This window comes from Hetaerina americana, unplaced genomic scaffold (genome assembly GCF_022747635.1).
Source record: "Hetaerina americana unplaced genomic scaffold, ioHetAmer1.1.p SCAF_106, whole genome shotgun sequence".
In the NCBI taxonomy this organism is placed as follows: Eukaryota; Metazoa; Arthropoda; class Insecta; order Odonata; family Calopterygidae; genus Hetaerina; species Hetaerina americana.
In genome coordinates, this window is record NW_027286137.1 from 276,254 (window position 1) to 295,012 (window position 18,759).

General features: G+C 40.0%; 1 protein-coding gene across 1 annotated transcript in view; it reads right to left on the reverse strand.

Moving 5' to 3' along the window:
- Positions 1 to 18,187, reverse strand: part of LOC139700666 (paired box protein Pax-2-like) — a gene marked incomplete at its 3' end in the record, with an annotated part of 266,602 nt that extends 248,415 nt beyond the window's left edge. The window contains exon 1 of the mRNA XM_071599123.1: positions 17,904 to 18,187. The remainder of the gene's footprint in view (positions 1 to 17,903) is intronic.
- Positions 18,188 to 18,759: the final 572 nt, after the last annotated feature.

Below are 18,759 nucleotides of genomic sequence, written 5' to 3' on the forward strand. Positions count from 1 at the left end.
GGTCCCTCAGGTAGAGGAGGTATTATTAAGCTTAAAATAATCCATTATTAATTTTTTTCGTCGTTTCTTATCCGTCAATCAAGTCGGGTCAATAATTAAGAATATGTAAAACACGAAAACAATTCTATATATTTATTATTCCCTCGTGGATCTATACCGTTTCGCAAATGTTACAAGCGCCAACGTACAAAGCCCAAGCGAACTCACAATGGTGGGTTTAAGTCGACGTAAGTATGTGATGCATAAAACTGAAGAGAATCTATTCAGAAACGATGTTACAGCTACACAATAAAATTCTCGGATCTATCCCTTGGCATTAAAAGGTCCACGCATTACGATCTCTATGGCATTAAATCCTTCACGCGATGCGCATTGCCCCTTGATGGACCACAATGCCCCCATCCTTTCGCAAAACCCTCAACTCACGCCTTTCCTTGGAGTTTACGCTTCTCTTTCCCAGACGATTCATCCCATTGCGCCACTACCGATCGACGTGCTTCACCGTCTCCCGGCGACCACCCATCCCCATTCACGGGTCTCCTACACCCCGCCCACTCATGGCGCTACCGCGTTTCTGGCCGGGAAGTCTTAGACATTAGATCCCTCCTGCTGGTCCGGTGGATAATGGTTGAGAAGGCGGAAATAAACCGATTGAAAAGCACAAGAGACCGAATTTTTACGAGCTTCACCAGGGAAAAATTGAAAGGCCTAAGAATTTTCGATGTTAAATACTTATTTCAATTGTAATCATCGTGAAATTCTTTGCCGTCTCGGAAATCCTCCAAAATTATTCCTCTATGCGATTTAATCTTCAATATAATATCTTCAGACGTGGACATCACTAGTATAATGGGATAAACTTTTCTCTAAAAATAATAAATAATTATTTGTCTACGACAAAGGTAATTGCAAAAGGAAAATTAGCTAAGTCTACTAACTTACGTAAATAAGACAAATTAACCCAGGGTTGGAAGAGTTAACCGTCAGATTATCGAAATTTTTTCAGTAAAGCTTCACAAAAATTACCATAGCAACCCGAGGGTAGGCCTGATAGAAGAGTGTAGGTTTTTTTCATGGCTATCGGATGAAGAAATGTTACTTTACGAGGAAAACTAAAACAATTCAATAATTTCATTAGCGATGGTATTGAAATGTTTGAATACGAAAGGCATACATAAGTAACTTGCTCGAGTTGACTTTAATAGTATTTTACAGCCATTCAACATCATCATATAGTCACATCACATAGTCATCGGTAATATAGCATACCCAGTTAAGCGTATCTTAGTATCATTCTTTTCATTTATAAACCGCTGAGCTTTTGATGAGATCAATCTGTGTTGGATACGGTTGCAACCGCGTTGGCGAAAATAACGCTTTCAAGGAACCACAAAAAATAGTTTACCGCATTATTTCCTCCACCCTAACATGGTTTGCTCCCCTCTCCACTCTCGAGCAGTAATTCACGGGTGAAGAGGTGTGTGGGAAAGATTTTAAGCGGCCGAAAAAAGATGTAACACGATATGATGGGCCTGGGCGGATTCGTAAGCTCGGGTGCGAACTCTCAGATGGGTGAATGGATGGGTCCCCTTGAGGATAGGTGGTTAGATTAAAACGCTGCTGTGCAGCAGGCGTCCACAATTGGAGCGAAGGAAAGAGGGGAAAATATGTACCCCAATATTTTCTCACCAGACTAGTTTACCTTTTATTACACGATATTAAAAAGAATTCATAGAAGTATTTAAGGGCGTACAACGATGAAATTACTTAATATGAATATATAATGAAATTATAAATTAATAATAATCAAAACTGTAAACTTGCAAAATTCTTTACCTTCAAAGTGGGTAATTTTCTAATACGATACATATTCCAGCTTTGAGGGGTTTAGTTTAAAAAAAATTAGACTATCAAAAACTTAAGTTTAACACAACGAGATTGATTAAATCAAACAGATTGACAACCAAAAGGGGCCACGTCGCCTTTGTCACATTATATAATGGTCTAAAACTAAACGAAGCATTGCTCAGCTACTTTAATTTTAATGAAACTACAATGAAAACGAGTACGTCACACAATGGTAAGAATGAAGCTTAGCAAGGGTTTACGCCAACCATGCCGAACGTGGACCAGATCAGTGATACTACTCTGGCCATGAGCAAATCGTACTCCTACTGCAAAATTTTATTCTCCTCTCGCTTTAAGAGCCCTCATATTTGAGTCCCTTAATGAGCCGTAACCAACCAAGATAATTAAAAAACAGGACGAATTTGTGGTCATACTAAAACTTCTAAATAAAAGGAAAATTTTTAAAGCTTAAGGCAACGGAATAGAGTAAGGCACAAGGCGGAGCGAGAAGGGGCACCAATCGGCTAGGGAACTTTTACACAAAGACACACCCTATTCCAGACACACAGACACCCTACTCCAGACGCACGCACACAAACACACACGCTTCCGCCCCCCCCCCTCTCCCTTGGCCATGCTGTCACGGCATCCCGCGGTTTCCCGAGCGACGGAAACGGGGCAGGCGGGGTGTGGCTTTTGCGGTGGCGGGACAGGGATTGGGGAGGGGATCGGGAACGGGGGACCTGGAAGGAAGGGGAGGGAGATGGCAAGAAAAAGGACGGTCAGGAGGAAGGAGGAGGAAGAAAAAGGGGGTGAGCGGGAGGAGGTGGTAGTGGTGGTGGTGGTGTACCGGGGTGCCCGTGGGAACCTCCTACATCCCCACACTCCACACTCGGGGTGATGAGAATGGACCATTGGGTAAAAAGAGGAAGAGGAGGGACGACCAGAGGGGAACATAGGCAGACATTCCATTGAGAGGAGTCGATTCTCTTCTTCAACTGTTAAAACCTTTCCCGGTAAGAGGTTAGGAGGTGAGAAGAGGAGTTGGTAGGGGGAACCAAGAGGATGAAGTTGTAAAGGAGGCAGGCGGAGAGGCTGTGGGAGAGGAGGAGAAAATAAGACGGAGGTCCCTGCCAAAAAAATGCAACCAAAACGTAATACGCACAGCAGAGTATTTGTAATCATCGATTACCAGGAAATATCGAATGAGCGAGTAAAATATTTTCGGGGAACAATTCTCCCTCCCGAGAGAAATAAGTTATTTAAACCGCTCCTGAAGAAAACTAAATATCATAGTGCGTGATGCATGATTGCCGGTTACAGGAGGTCTAATTTCGAGTCCTGGCGCCGCCGATTGAGTGAAGATCCTTAAAATTAAATATTTTTTTTAAGCCCATGGATATTCTGACAAAGTTAGATTGCTCTTGAAATATCATTGATCACAATGATTGAGACTCGACACTGGGATAACTCTGAATCACATTCTCAAACTTTCCACTCAAAACCATATCTCAAAAAATGTGCTCTGCAAATAAATAAGACTTAGGCAGTCACAGTGAATATATTACCCCGAATCAATACCGTAGTCGCAGAATTCCCCGTCAGGCTTCAAACTCAATGTGCACAGCTTGGCATTAATACTACCCAAATAAGCAGCCTAAATACTCTAAACGATCCACTCAAGGTTTACTATCAAATAAAAATGAGAAAAATATCGACATTAATGGTAACCTGGAAGGCGGAGTGAATATAAAGCTACAGTTTAATATCCATTCTCCCTTAATTAAACAGCACGGCTGTTATATCTCTTAAGAGAATCCGGAAAGCGAATAAAATAAGAGGAAATCATCCTGAACCATTAGGGAAAATTTATAAATTCCGTAAAAAGGAGGAAAAATAAACCACAAGACACGAGGGCGTCGATGCAATAAAACATGATGCAAGGCGATAAAGACAAAGACCTAATGAGATCCAAAATATAATAAATATAAAAAGTATCAACTGGAGAAAGAGGTGTATTTTTTCAAACCTTCTCAAACGAAGGTTCGCATAATTAAGCCACATATCATTATAAGGGAGGTGGAATCAGGGAGAAAGAGAATAGAATGAGAGTCGAAGGGCCGAATCCGTGCGAACCATAAGGAGGAAGAGAGAGAGAAAGAGAATAAACTGGAGGAAGAGGATGGAGGAGACGGAGATGAGAGATAAAGAACGAGACAAGAGATGAAGGGAAAGAGGGACTAGGGGGGTTGGGGAAAAGTCAGCGTGGGATCCGTCGGTACGAAGTGTCTGCTAACACTGACCCCGCCAGTGTGTGGGCATTGTTCCCATTTGAGATTTAAGAGAGACAAGACAGTGACCGCCGCATGTTCGTACGCTTGATCTACGGGGGGAGGGGGACCCGGGAATGCGAGGGGAACGGAAGAACAAGAGTGTCTTCCGATAAATTCATTTCGCTCGAGGATTTCCACACCCGTACTACGAACGGCAGCGGGTCCCATCGTCCATACATCGCCTCAGACTCAAAATGTGCATTGGAAGCTGCGGTTTGCAGCGATCTCGTTCGATAGCGTGGGCCTTCGGCAGTGGCAGAAGCTGAAAAAGGGGAAAGAAAGATGTAAAGGCGGGGGGGGGGGAGAAAGAGGGGGAGCGGTGGATTTCAAGGGTGGTGCTCGATACAAAAGATTGCCTTCCATTAGGTAGCGGACTGTGTGGAAAATAACTATATAATTGATAATGGGGTTAGAAAACGTTGGGTAAAAAAGTAAGGAGATGGAATAAGATACCAGGAAAGAGGGTGAGAATAAGATGTGAAGAACAAAGGAAGCTTCCAGCAGTATAACTGATTTTCCATCCGTTTCGAAGCTGGTTAAATATCTAAAAGAGCGTCGTTTTCCGGCATGTAGATTGAAATGATGATATTTTTTATCGTTAGGGAAAGTTAGTGTCATACTGTGGTTTCAGCGCAACCACCCAATTGAATATGAATAAGGAGGCACCTATTTCAATGCGCTTGGATGCTGTCGAAAAATGTTTGTATGTGTAAAATTCATAATGCTGAATTTTCTTTATAATCGCGTTAATGAGTTAAACGTAAACACAAAATATTAACTTCCTTATTCTTAAAAAACTTCAACATTAAATTCCATTTAATGCTACTTCTCCAACTCCATTCAAATAACACTAACAAGGTACGTAATACCAATTACTAAAGAAATATGTGCTTTCTACAACATTGGTTTCATTAAATCTCGAAGGTGAATTCAACAGCCATATTCAGTTTAATTGTTGCTTATATTACTAAACCAATCATCTCTATGCTACAGACGGGTTATAAATAGCATTTTAGCTCTGCGATAATCAAACCAACGCCAGAAATAGATGGGAAAAATGGTAGTTTACAGATTTTGAGCGTATGGTTACAATTATTGAATATCTTAAATATTAATAGTCTGCATGTAGTCTTGAGTACTCAAAAAATGTATAGAAATGGCTTTTAAAGGAATTAATATGTAGGATCAACAAGGGAAAAGTTATGACTGTAGCAACTACTCCAGGTATTGGTACATGACGAAATATTTTACTAAGTCAGCATTGGAACATTTGGTTTCAAATAACCGACGGCTTTTAGTGCCAAATTAAAAACAATTTGGTTACTTTTTGAGACTATTTAAGAATCAGCTCTTCATAGTTTACCTCAATTTTTATTCGTCTTTTAATAAAGACGTAAATTGTAAATTCGTTTAGACTACATGGTATCCACCTTCAGTGTATCTACCTTTTCAATGTATCTACCTTTTCATTGTAACTAGCTTTCACTAATTTTATCGTCAAGGGAAATTCCCAAAATCCACAGTACCTACTCGGTGTAAAACCTATATGCTTTTCATCTTTTCAAAACATGTACAAGTTTCGTATCGTATTTACAATAGTGAACTGCTTTTTTGAAGGAAATTGAATCATGTAATTCCAAATTTCAGGATAAATCACAAAACACTGTTTTAGATGTGCACAACATAATGGATTCAATTCCATAATTCACATTTGTCTTTACGTGTAATGTTAAGTTAATTGTGAAAATTAAGATAGAAATATGTTTGATTAGGAAATATTTTGACATCCTTTTCCTTGCAAAGGATACACGTTATGAAGAGCAAGACTCTCTCAATGATATACTAAAATTTTATAAAAAAATATTCCGATCAAACTAGCGAATAAAATCTGTCAAATTATAATTCTGATGGTGAAATAGAGTAATTTTACTATTGCAATAATAAGCTTTCAATTGTACCTCGTCATTCTTTAGTTTTCGAAGTCTTTAGCCATATGAATAATACATAAATGACTGATATGAAGAAAAACATCTCAACCTCCATGTTTGGGTTTATTAAATAATAAAAACTGAACTCATTGGTATTAATAATTAAAAAATATACTTGCAGCGATGCTAAAAATCTTCTACGCTTGAGCTCATATGAGGAATAACATTGTCTAGTGAATGAACTAACGCAGAAGCACATCTTTTTTGGCGCAATGAATAGTATTGATAGCGTAAAACTCCGAATTTTTGGAGACAGCAAGCGGATTGCAAGAAAAAACAATTGCAGAAACATTCAGACTATCAGATTGAAGACCTAAGCGATGAATCCCAGGACAAAATATTAACATCATTTAACGGATTTGTCAATATTCTTATTTTATCGACCACTGGGAAACTTATTTTAGTAGTGAATATCCTTTCTTTCCAACTGTATTCTGTTCCTTCTCCTTAGTTGGAAGAGGTCACCCGTCACTTCTGACCTTCCCGCAACCGTAACCTCCTCGCTTCGACCTCTTCCACTCCGTCATACCGTCCCGGAGAGGGAGGAGGGGCGCCTAGCACCTGCGAGCGAGCGTCTTCACTCAATGCCCTCTTTTCCCGCCTTACTTTCGTCTCCAGCCTCCACCTCCATCCCCGCTGGCTTCTATACATCCCCGTTCGCGGAATCGCATCAACACACACTCTTTGTGTGTGAGTGTGTTTCTTACCACCCCCACATATTCCCCTCACCAGGGATTCCTCACTTGCACCTGGGGGATCCCTCCCCCACACACACCCTCCCTCATTCCGCTGCCTGGAGATTATGGGGAAGCGTAAAGGTAACGCGAAAAAATCTTTCCCTTAGAGATCCTCCTTCTTGGTGGTGGGAGGGATGGGGAGAGAAGGGCTGCATATAGGCTATTAATGTGTGTATCCAGGAGTGGGAAGTCGGGGAGGGAGTGGCTGGGCCTTTGCCTGGCGGGTAACGGCTATTGGTTCAGCGCACGCACCACTCCTGCTTTAAGGCTGTGCGGGCGCATAAAAATTTCGAAGGCACCTCTCATGACCAGTTCGCCGCTGCACGTGCTTGATAGGCTGGTCAGGTGCAGCTCGCAATTGCAAGGGAGGCAAGGTACAAAAATTTGTGTGAATATCTGAGTAGGAACAACTGGAACTAAGGGCGAAAGTAAATGGCGAAAATGCCATTTTCTGTTTCGCAAATATTGAAAAATAAAATCCATACATCGTCTAGTGGGAAAATGTCTCTGAAAACACTTATGAACCTTCTGAATGATCCATTGGGATCAAAATTATTAAATATTCCTGTCAATAAATATACAAGCTCACAGTTTATTGAGGGAGTTTTATATGTGACATTTTTGTTTCAATGTTTTCTTCATCTGTCTCAGCACTGGTTGGTTGAGGCACTCAAATTTAATGTGATATCTGGACATCTGCCAAAAGAATTGAGACTATTTTCCCTACGGTAGCCAGAAATCAAGGAACTCATGTGATTTATCATTAACATATATCTACAATTAAAATTAGATAGCTGAAACTATTATTTAATTCGATTTAATATAAACTATCCTATCTTATATTTGAGAGATCCGGCATTATAGATCTCATTACTATAATATGCAACAGTTCATTACCTTTTTACCCTTACTTATAACTGCTAACAAGGATCACATTTGTTAAATTCCACAAATTTGTCTTTAAATGGAACTGCAAAACTATTAAAGTAAAAGTAATTACTTTGGAAAAACCAAACCAGGTTGGTTTTCACTTTACGTTTCTAACATTCTAAATTTCTCAAAATCTGAATCCTGAAATTAATTTTCTGCCTAAAACTAAGCACAGAAAGGTCAATTTTCTTTAAAATAATTGAAAACATAAAAATTTGAAAAAAACCCAAAACTAATTCAATTGAATAGTTACTGTGACCATAGGAACTACATTACCAATGTGGATGTTTACTATGGAAATACTATACCGGAGTATAATCGTTCGGAATATTGACCATCGAGTTTAAGAGTTAGTGCGACAGCTTCCATGCAACATCTGCGAGAAGATAAACCGAAGAAAAAGCCTCAAATGGAGCTGAAATTATATCGCGCTATGACGCGGGGCTTTCCGCCTTGCATCCTCGGCACAAGGCGTTGCGGGAGTCGAGGCCGCTTCGGCGCGGTCTTCGCTGCTTTCCCCATCGCGCACACCGATATTTACCGTCTCTTGCTGCATCCACGCTCATTCACGCATGCCCCATCCACACCTTCCATCCATTACTTTCTGGAATTCCTTCCCTGGCTAAACGGAATTCTTCTCTTGTTGCCACGGAAAAGCAGAGAAGAAGTCTGAATTCCGTTTTCCACCTAGACACCTCACCTCTCCAGAAAGAGAGAGAGAGAACAAGTTGATGGATCGCACACTCATGCAATGCCCGGCGCTCTCGTATCTTTTAAAAAGGACGTCCGCCAAAGGGTGGCTCGGCAAAAAGGCGAACGCATATTTAAAAAAACCACCCAGATTGAGCTAGATGATTAAGAAGAACGATTTCGGAACATGGGGATGCTTAATGTGGAATGTTTAACGAAGGATCATATAAATATATAAGTACAGTGCGCGACGCAGGGAAGAGATGCAAACGAGGGATTATGGAATAATAAAGTTATCTGTTTAAGTGAAAAGTTTGCTCGGAAAACCCATTCAGGAGTTTATACGTCATGATTTAATATCTTGATTTCAAATGGCACAAAACGAGATTTTTGAGAACCTGTAAAATATAATGATTCGACGGAAGCCATGAAAACTTAATTGAACAAATAAATTTAAAAGTAACTTTGAATGCATGGGAACCAATTTATTTCCCAATATATTTCGCTAATTTTTACCAATATCGAAATTTTGGAGAATTCAATATTCAATGAAAAATGCTCCTATTTCTATTACGTCGAAAAATATAAATTAATCTACTCGTCATTGCCATCTTAAGCAGTGAATTTTTGTGCTTTAGGAAAAGATAAATTCAAATAATAATATAAATTTTAATTAGAACTAAACAAACGCTTCATAGCTCGAGGTACTCTGGAAATGCAAAACACTAGATTCAATAGGTATGCAATAAAAACACTAAAAAAATTATTTTAACCTTACTAGTCTTTTTTTCACTGTACACAACTACATATGAACAGCTTTGATGTGCGTGGTAACAACAACTACGAGCAGCTTAAAAAAAACAATGAATCGGTCAATGTTCCCAAAAAAACAAGATAGTGAATTTCAACTAATTCCATATCGGACACTGCGAATCAAACAGAAGGAAATCAAATAAGGAATTATTTGAAAATAAGGAAAAGGGGCAATACGTTGCAGCGTGACTTGAAGACGAATGAAGACTGATTAGAAATTATGATCATGAAAATATTATACTTGTAAACAAATATTTCACTGAAGTGCGATTATTACATATTTTGTTTAAGAAATTTGTGGAAAAATTACCTGCAAAAGCGAAAACATGCAACCCGAATCACATTTTCTTAATCGAACTTCAATTGAAAACATATCTACTCAAAATAGAACGCATTGAAGAAATTTCATTCTTAATAAGAGGGGGAAGAAAGAATGCGAATTAAAATTTAAATTATTAATTAAATTACTTCAATGCCTACTTCTATGACTTCCCAGGTCGCAATTCTAAATTATCATTAATCTTAGTAGAGTTAAGGTAGTGCGGTGTCATTTGCTCGGAAGACATTACTAAGCTTCGACAGAACGTTTTGTTCTTACAAGAATAAATTACTGCCCCGTTGGTTTGGCCACCTACTACCAAAATGTCATTTTCTTAAATCTATTTATTAGTAAAATCATTAAAATTATTGAACAGTCATTGTGAAAAAATTAAACCCTGCCTTAATATTTAGAAAGAAAGAGTTTTAGCTTCAATTGAACCGTTAAACTTTATCTGGAAAGCGTTACTCACACGTTTCGGTTTTCCATTATTAAAATTAAGATGAAATGAATTTAAAAGCAATTTTGTTCGCATATTTAAAATTCAGAGCCGAGTAATTAATACAAATAAGGCATATATCAATGATATCACCTTAACGCATTTAAAATGTGCGTAAGCGTAGATTTAAAAATGAGGCTATTATCATAGTTCCGTTAGTGTTTTATAACACTTTATCGACACCTCTATTTAATTTCAGCATTTCTATGCTTTCAATGGCTGAATGTATTACTTAAAGATAATGAATTAGAGTTATTAACTTTCAAAAAACATTATTTGGATTTTATACCTTTCGCATCAATTAATACCTCATTCCGTCTATGACAGGTATATTGAATTTAGTTTTGCTCCGCAAAATGAACTAGACGGATTACGGTTTCATACTAATTTTGGACTTGGCCGAAATTCGATCAATAACTTAAATATCAAGTTATTATTCCTCCAACATGTATTGTTCCGGGCGTCTCACACAGCAGTAACAATCTCCATAACCAGTATGTAATGATTCCTTTTTTACCTTTCGATTTCTCCATTTACCGTCCTTTTCTCCCCGAATCAATTCCCAGAAAAGAACCGCATTCCTTCATTCGACCTTACCCCTGGGAGGGTAGTTTAACCCCACACGGACACCACGCCTCATCAGCTGTTCTGGTTCCAAAGTGGACCCATAGAACGTGAGGGTAGGCTTGGGACAAGTGCTTGTGTGTGTGTGTGCGTGTGTGTGAGAGAGCTGCCGTCCTCGTGTGCGTGAGTGTATGTAAGAGTGTAAAGACGTTAAAAGGGGTGGTGGGCGGTAGTTGAAAGGGCGGGAGGGAGCGGGTTGAGGACTCTTCCGGACAACAGCTGGCTGACACCGCGGGCCGAAATAACAGGTGCTGTTGTTGGTCGATTCGACAGCGAGATGCCGAATAGGTCAGGCGCGTCAGAGGGAGGTCCCGCATTTCTTTAAACGTTCGGTGAGCACGTCACTCGGGAGGGTAGCAGAGTGACAATGAGTCCCATGGATTTTATCACACAAATATGTTCATGCATCTTAAGTGTTGTACGCAACTGAAGCCACGTTTCATGCAAAATTACCTGAAACGAGATTTCGGTATGTAAATATCACAAGGAAAAGTCTTTCGTGGCACTGAGTTTTCTGCTAATGTAGTTCTTTTGATCTAAAAAAGTTTTTTTAAATCGAGTTGCGTTATATTAGGGAGCGGGCTATAGCAAAGCTTTTTCTAATGCAAAGGATGCATAAAATAAACCATCTTAAATCCAAATTCTACAGTAAAATCGAAATTTCGATTCATTTAAATTCCTAGAGGGCTTTATTCTTATATTCATAAGATTTTTTGAGATAAGCACAAAACAAAAAAGTTATCTTTCAAAATATTCATTTTTAACTTCATATCTTAAATGAAGTATTAATTCATATTCATAAATTACATATACCCGTAGGAAAAATAAGTTATACGTGTATGCAAATATGTAATGTTTCTTACATTCCTTATATTCTTCACTAATGCAGGTATTTATCAACGTGTGCATCACACGATAATCTCAAGTAATTCGCGAGGTAAAACGGCAGATAACTTCACATGACTAATATGTCAGCAGAGAATATATTTACGGTAAAAGGTACACCCTCATATAACCAGTAAAGTGCGACCGGTTGACGGAATAACCTAGCTCATTTACTTAGCAGAGAACGCCAACTAGACGAATGGGTCAGGGTAGTACAACGAATGAGTAGTACATCGAGAGGGATCTATTCTTTAAGAGATTTTGTCGAGGAAGTAAGATCCCGCTTAATCGAGTTTCTACTAAATTACCGAAGGCTAGCGAACGGGACATAATCTTAGAGAATGGGGAAGGCCGCGATCCCAGAGCTTTTTGAGAAATAAAGGCACTATATTAAAAATTGAAATACATTATAAAAATCCACATTAATTCTAGTAACCTCTTCCATGAGAATTATTATGACTGAGAAGAACACCGCGAGACTTACGAGCAAATTCAGAATGGGACTGGCTGAGAAGGGAGCCCACTGGAATGCCACGATAGGGACGCCTAGGTGAGACAGAGCGCAGGAAGAGGCAAGACAAGCGGAGGGGCAAAGCATGGCACCGACTCCTCTTCCCCGGCGGCCCTTCCTTCAATCCTCGTCTCGTGGCTTTTTTCCCTTACCTCCCTCCCCCCAACCCGACCACGCGTCCTTTTCCGAGATAAAGCGGGAGTAAGTCAGTCAATCACGGCCCGTGGCACTCCCGACACGTCGGACAAGTGGGTAAGGGAACTGGAAGGGGTTAAACGTAGGGCAGAGGAGACGTTGGGGGTGGGAAGGGTAAGCAGAAGAGAGGGACTATTCGAGGACAGAGGAGGCGGAAGGGCAAGCGCGACGTGCGCTGGTCAGCGGCACGGGGTCACCCGAGTTGTTGAACCTCATTCGCGAAGCGGTGACACCCGCGGGTCTCGGAGACCTCTCGGAGCCAACCGTTGGTTTATCCGAGTCATGATAATGATTCTATCTCTACGTTAACGGGGAGCGGACATAATATGCTGCCAGAGTACGTACAGCCTCTCTCCCGCTCTACGTTTGTGGCTGATGCTTCCCTATCGGACGAACTTGTACAAATTCGAAGCGCTCGTGCAAATTCAAGTTTTTCTCTTGGACTTTCTCTTGGAGATGTGCATACAGTTTAGGGAGGTACCTACAAACTGTTTACTGGTGATATGCAGATGAACGGAGACGTAGTAGCCTAGTGAGCTGAGCATTTGGCTACTGACCGGAGGATCTCGGGATCAAATCCGGGTTGTTGCATTCAGACAGCCCCATCTACAATCTAAGCGGCAGCATTTCTTATTTATTCGAGTATAGCTTAGAGGGAAACTAAAAGGTTGAACAGAGGAAAAAATTGGCCCCTATATCATAAATGTGAATTTCATACGCCTCAAGGTTCCATTCGGGGTAAGCTCTACCTTAATCTGTCAATAGTAACCCTGGGGTGGATTACCGCGGATGGATGAAAGGGAAGATAAATGAAAATAGACAAACCCCGAATGTTTTATTAAATTCTTTGTTAAAGACCTTTCTTCATTCCTGGATCCTCTCTACTCCACCCTGAAGTCAAGTTTATTATTTTTTTACACGCTGTGCAAATAAACTAAGGTTTTTCAACTTATTTCCGCTGCGCTTTTTTGTAATTTATATCACAGCCATTTCTTCAATTAACCGTATTCACTATTTTTCCTATTTTTATAACCGAAGCAAAAGAAAATCAATTTGTCGGAATGGCATGAATAGCACTTAAATCTATTTTTAAAAGTTTTAGTAGTCACAATTTACTTTGTTACTTTTTAAATGTAATGTAGCAGTTTACCAAATCAAATTTTCGTCTATCATTTAGCAGAGCTTCTAGTTATTCATTATGAAAGACCCTATTTGAAGGCGTTAAAAGAAGAAATCTCAAGCACGTGAAGAAGGTAATCATATATATCAATCGTTAGTTCCGCGTCCGAATCTGAATACGTATTCAAATGATCTTAAAATAGGGATATATTTACTTCGTCGATCAGTAGGCAGGCAACTCAAAGCGAGTGGATTCTCGGGCACAATGACAGCACCCACTCGCCGGGATGTTGCGAGGGAGAGAGGGACCGGAATACGGCGGTCAATCTCACTCCTTCCCGCCGGCAATCCAGTCCGCCCGCCCCCGGAGGCAAGATCTCGAAAACGCCCGAGGGATTCCGCTTGAGGATGATTATTAAGCCTTTTTAATGGGATAGCCCGTGTCCGTGATGAAGCCATTCAATGACCAGAGCTGTATTCTACCGTGTGAGTGTAGGCTTTTGAGTGTGAGTAGCACTCACACACGTTGGCCAAAGCTGCGGAGGAGGAAAGGAGATGGTTCGGTTTCAATCTGCGTCATATACTTTTCACTGAAATTGAGCGAGGTGTTTTTCGCCGCGTATCCGCCTGCAATTGTACATCTGGGTTCCTCTAATGCGGGATCGCGAAATGGAATTGCACCTGAAATTATAGTTGTTAAAGTTTTACCGCTATGCGTGCGAACTAGTTCTGAAGCGTATTACACCTTGAGCATTAATTTTACGATAAAGAATACTATATTTGGTGATTAGACACTAATTTGGTCATAAATCTATAAATCTGGATTACTGACTTCAAACAGTAGGGTTAATACAGAGGTATTACATCAAAATAACCCCTTGGTACATTTGTTGGCTAGCTGTAATAAGGAAGTAACGCAAGGGGCAACGCTGTAAAGATAAATGCGCAGAAAGTTTTCATAAATAGCCATGCCCGAATCAGTTCAATTTTGGTCTTAATTGAGCAACCATCAATATTTTTATCTAAAGCTAAGGCCCTAACCCACTTGGTAAATATTGAACTATGAATGATTTTCGCGTTTTGAGCTAAGCAATTTATTCTACAATAACCAAAGATTTTAATCCATCATTGTTTTATAAGAGGACTTTTGAAGAGATAATATATAAAAGAGCAATAAATCAAGATTATATTATGCCAAATAAATTTAGCTCAACACAAAACAGGTAATAATAATTAAATTAGTTTAAAGAATTGGGGTTATTTGTTTCGATGAATGTTTAGTTACTCGTACTCCAGGACTGAAAACGCAACTATGACCTGGCAGGCATGCCAATAATACCTCCACTCCATATACACACCTATATCGATTCATGCAGAAATAATAGTGAACAGGAATTAATTCCAAGAAAGAAACTAGAGCCATGTTTAGCCTTAATATATATTTTTAAGTAATGGATTCAGAAGTTGGGTGCATTGATATCATATTTCTAGCTTTCTAGCACTGAAAATGATTCAACTTGATATGGTAGTCACCAATTTTATATTTTCATTGTCATTCGTACACAAGTGGCGATTCATTCGTTTGGACAAACAAACATAAAATACACTCCATCAAAATAAATGAAGGAATATCCAAGCCTCTCGTCTGGTGTAGTGTTTTTCCAAGTTTTTGCACGAGTTAATTATACTGCATGTCACGCACATGCGTACATTTTTATACAGTCTAAATCATTTGAGCTGGACCAAAGGTAAGATTAAGTCGCAATGCAGTAATAGTACAAAACTGAAAAGAGGTACAATAGTAATGGTGCAGGTAGTTCCAATGAGTATTTGGCAAGTAGAATTACCACCCTGAACTTGCAACAATGGCTTGAACGGTTTAGTATTTCATGATCACATATTTCAGCAAAACCATGAATTTTAATTAATCAGGAAACGACCTCTTTACGAGGATGAATGTTAAAAACTAAACACCTAATTCCCGTTTCGGGAACGAAATCAAAGCGTTGCACGATGGGATACACTTAGCCTTTCTCCTACGCCTACTCGTTCCCTCCTCATCTTTTCTACATTTCACTCGCATTTAGGAATCCTTTCCGCGAAGGGGAAACGACTGCTAGTAAGCAGAGGGCCATTAAAAAAGACTAGCGGTGCCCATTTCCAGAGCGATTCAGGAGAAAATTGTCCCAAGAGAGGTTGTTTCAGATGAGTCCACCGAGCTCTTCGCTCATTGCTTTTGAAAAAATTCGTTTGTAAAAAACTGCCATCGCGCGCGCACACATACACACGCACACAGACACACACATATAGACTCGCAGGCCCTCAAGGCCAACGCGGGCACAATGGCTTACGGGCACTCTGCAATGCATAAAAATCAAAGCGCCGCGAATAAAAAGGTAGGTACAGGATGAAAAAAATGCGCATCCTGATTTTCCGAAAACTTGAAATATATATTAATATATCCGCGGAAGATATGCCTGCTAGCCAAAATATGCGCTGCTTTGGCGAGGGTTGTTCCTCGTAACCCAGGGCATTGATTACGCTTAATTAAATGCAGTCGAAGAGGACGATGAAAAGTTCATAAGCATTTCTTAAGTTTTGAACTGTATATGTTTCCCGAATTCCGTTTCATACATTTATTTATGGTTGCTTTGTTTGCTATCAATGCAGTTTGGGATTATATCGGGTTTCTCTTGGAACATATAAAGAAAATAACTTCCGTAAATAATGAACGCAACAAAATGAGCGCAGCGGTAGCTGTGTATCAAAGGAAAGTTATAAGAATAAAATGTTTAACCAATTCACACATGTTTCTTGCGACCAGCTTTATCATGCAAATAATGCATTACAACTCTAATCTTACTGAATTTCAACTTTAAATTAAAAAATATCGAATACATACAGATATTTGAATAACATATTCCTCATAAAAAATCCTGAAAACGGGAAAATATGGAAGTAAAACGACGATTACGAATGTCAGTCTCAGAATCTTGTATATATTTGAGACTGTTGAAGTTTCATTATAGGTGTTGAAATAGAACGTAGTATGGCAATGAACAGACGAAATGGAAACGTTCTATAAAATTTTAGGAGCATTTGCTCTCTCCAAAGTACGATAGAAAATCCTCCAAAAAACATTAATTCTTAATGAGAGGTATATTCCAATGTTTTGGAATTGTGATATCAAATAATGCTCAGAATGTGTGTTCCCCTCAGTTTCAACCTATCAGATAATAAAAGAAGGGTTAAAATGTTTTCTTTCAAAAAGTTTTCATGATCTTACTCATTCTAGAAAAATTTTTAAATTAATCTTTAAGGCAAATCAAATTATTACATTGGAGAGTAAACTTTGAAGCTTGAATGCACGTTCCCAAGTTCGAGGGTAAATTTTAATTTTCGAAACAAATTTAAAAGAGAGTGAAAAAATATAGGAAGAACCTTACATGTTTCTCCGTACTTGATAAAGAACCCTTAATTCCAACAGTTTCATGAGCTTTCAACAGGTGAAATTTAGTATAATGACAAAATGTCTTCCCCATTGTGCATAGAGTGAAACATTTACTAGATCTTGAAACCTGGAATTGCAAAAATATTTTTGTGGTGAAAATGAGAAGAAAAACGTCAATATCAACAATATTTTTACTTCTTTGGCATATAGCGATTGGAAAATCTCCAATCATATGACAAAACAAGTGGAATGGTAGATGAATCAGAAAACGTCGTAATATCTGGCATCAATCCATGTGAAAGAACGAGGCCAAACGATTTCAAACATAAAAACTCATACCTAAACATCCTAGAATGATTTCACGGAATACGTAATTAATTATATACACCAATAACATATCTACATCCCTATCAAACCATAGACTGAATTATTTCTGCGTTAAATTATCTCTATCACATAAAACAAAAATAAGTGGTAAAATCACCCTTTTGCATATAGCAATACGCCACTCATTTTCTCAACCATTCATAAGATATCTAAGCCCGACAAGAGTGTCCTAATCTTTTATTCGTCATTTTTAATTTTCTACAGTTAAAGTGAGTGGATTTAAAACAATTTTGGTAAATCTAATGCATTCCTCCATCATGAAAATTCGAAAATTCACAGCGCACACAACACAGTCAAATCCTTAAAAGGGAAATTGATAACCACTAAAATATTTTCTTCTTCCCAAGCCCTAGACTAAAACTGATTTTTGGAGCGAATGATAAACACTCTTTCGTGAGTAACCACCACATAACATTTCCTAGTATTTGCACATTCTGAACTACAAAAGTCACTCGGGTAGCATGATTTAGAAAGTCTTGGACGCGAAGCACAGTCACGACGTACAACACGCAACTATAACACCAAAAATGGGCAAGATTCCAAAAAGCACCACACAGTAGTGAAGATGCCTTACCTTTATTATCCCCGAATGCTATGCAGTCTCTAGGGCTGTGGTCGTTCTCCGAAATCTGGCGGCCGTTGAAATCTCCAAGCAGGCCGTGAGGGCTTTGATGTCCGAACTTAGGGTCCTTTTGCAATTTAGCCAAATAAAATAATACTTTTTCTCGCGTGCAGTGTGCGGAGAGAATCCATCAAACGAGAAAAGATCACAAATAAAAAAACTGTCGTCCTCACACGATCAACTTGCACGAAACCCAAACAAACATTCCGGACCCGTCGGAAGGGGGGTGACTGCAGTACAACAACAACACTCCCAAGGCGAGCGAATAAGGGTGAGCGGGATGACAAACGTCTTCGTCGTCGTCGCCTTCATCGGCACCGGGCGCGTGCCCCGCGCTTCCAAGGGGGAGAGATCACCTCCCGCCGCCGCTGATGCGTTAACCGATGCGTGCCAACTCCCCGAAAGGGGGACGGGTTTTCTGCTCGAGTTGCTCCGGTCCCGGTGGGGGCGCCCTCGCCGAACCTCCTTCCGCAAGCACCACGAGAAAAAGGGAGCTCTTTCGGAAGACGGAGCCCTCCCGACTGGAACGAGCAGTGAGCCCCGACTGACGGACTTCAGTGAGCCAGGGGCAGGCTACCGCCGGAGTGGAGAGGAGAGGACGGAATGGTTGCGCTCCGCGAGGAAGCGGGGAGGGCGCGTGGAGGGGGCGGCGGACTTGGTGGGGGGGCGTCGGGGGAGGACGGAGGGAGGAGAGGTGGAGTCGGAGGAAGAGGGAAGGCGGGAGGGAAAGGGGCACGGCAGACGTCACCGATGGGAAACCACCTCGCGGGAAGGTAGCCGGCCAATCTTCGAGGCTTTAAAAATACAC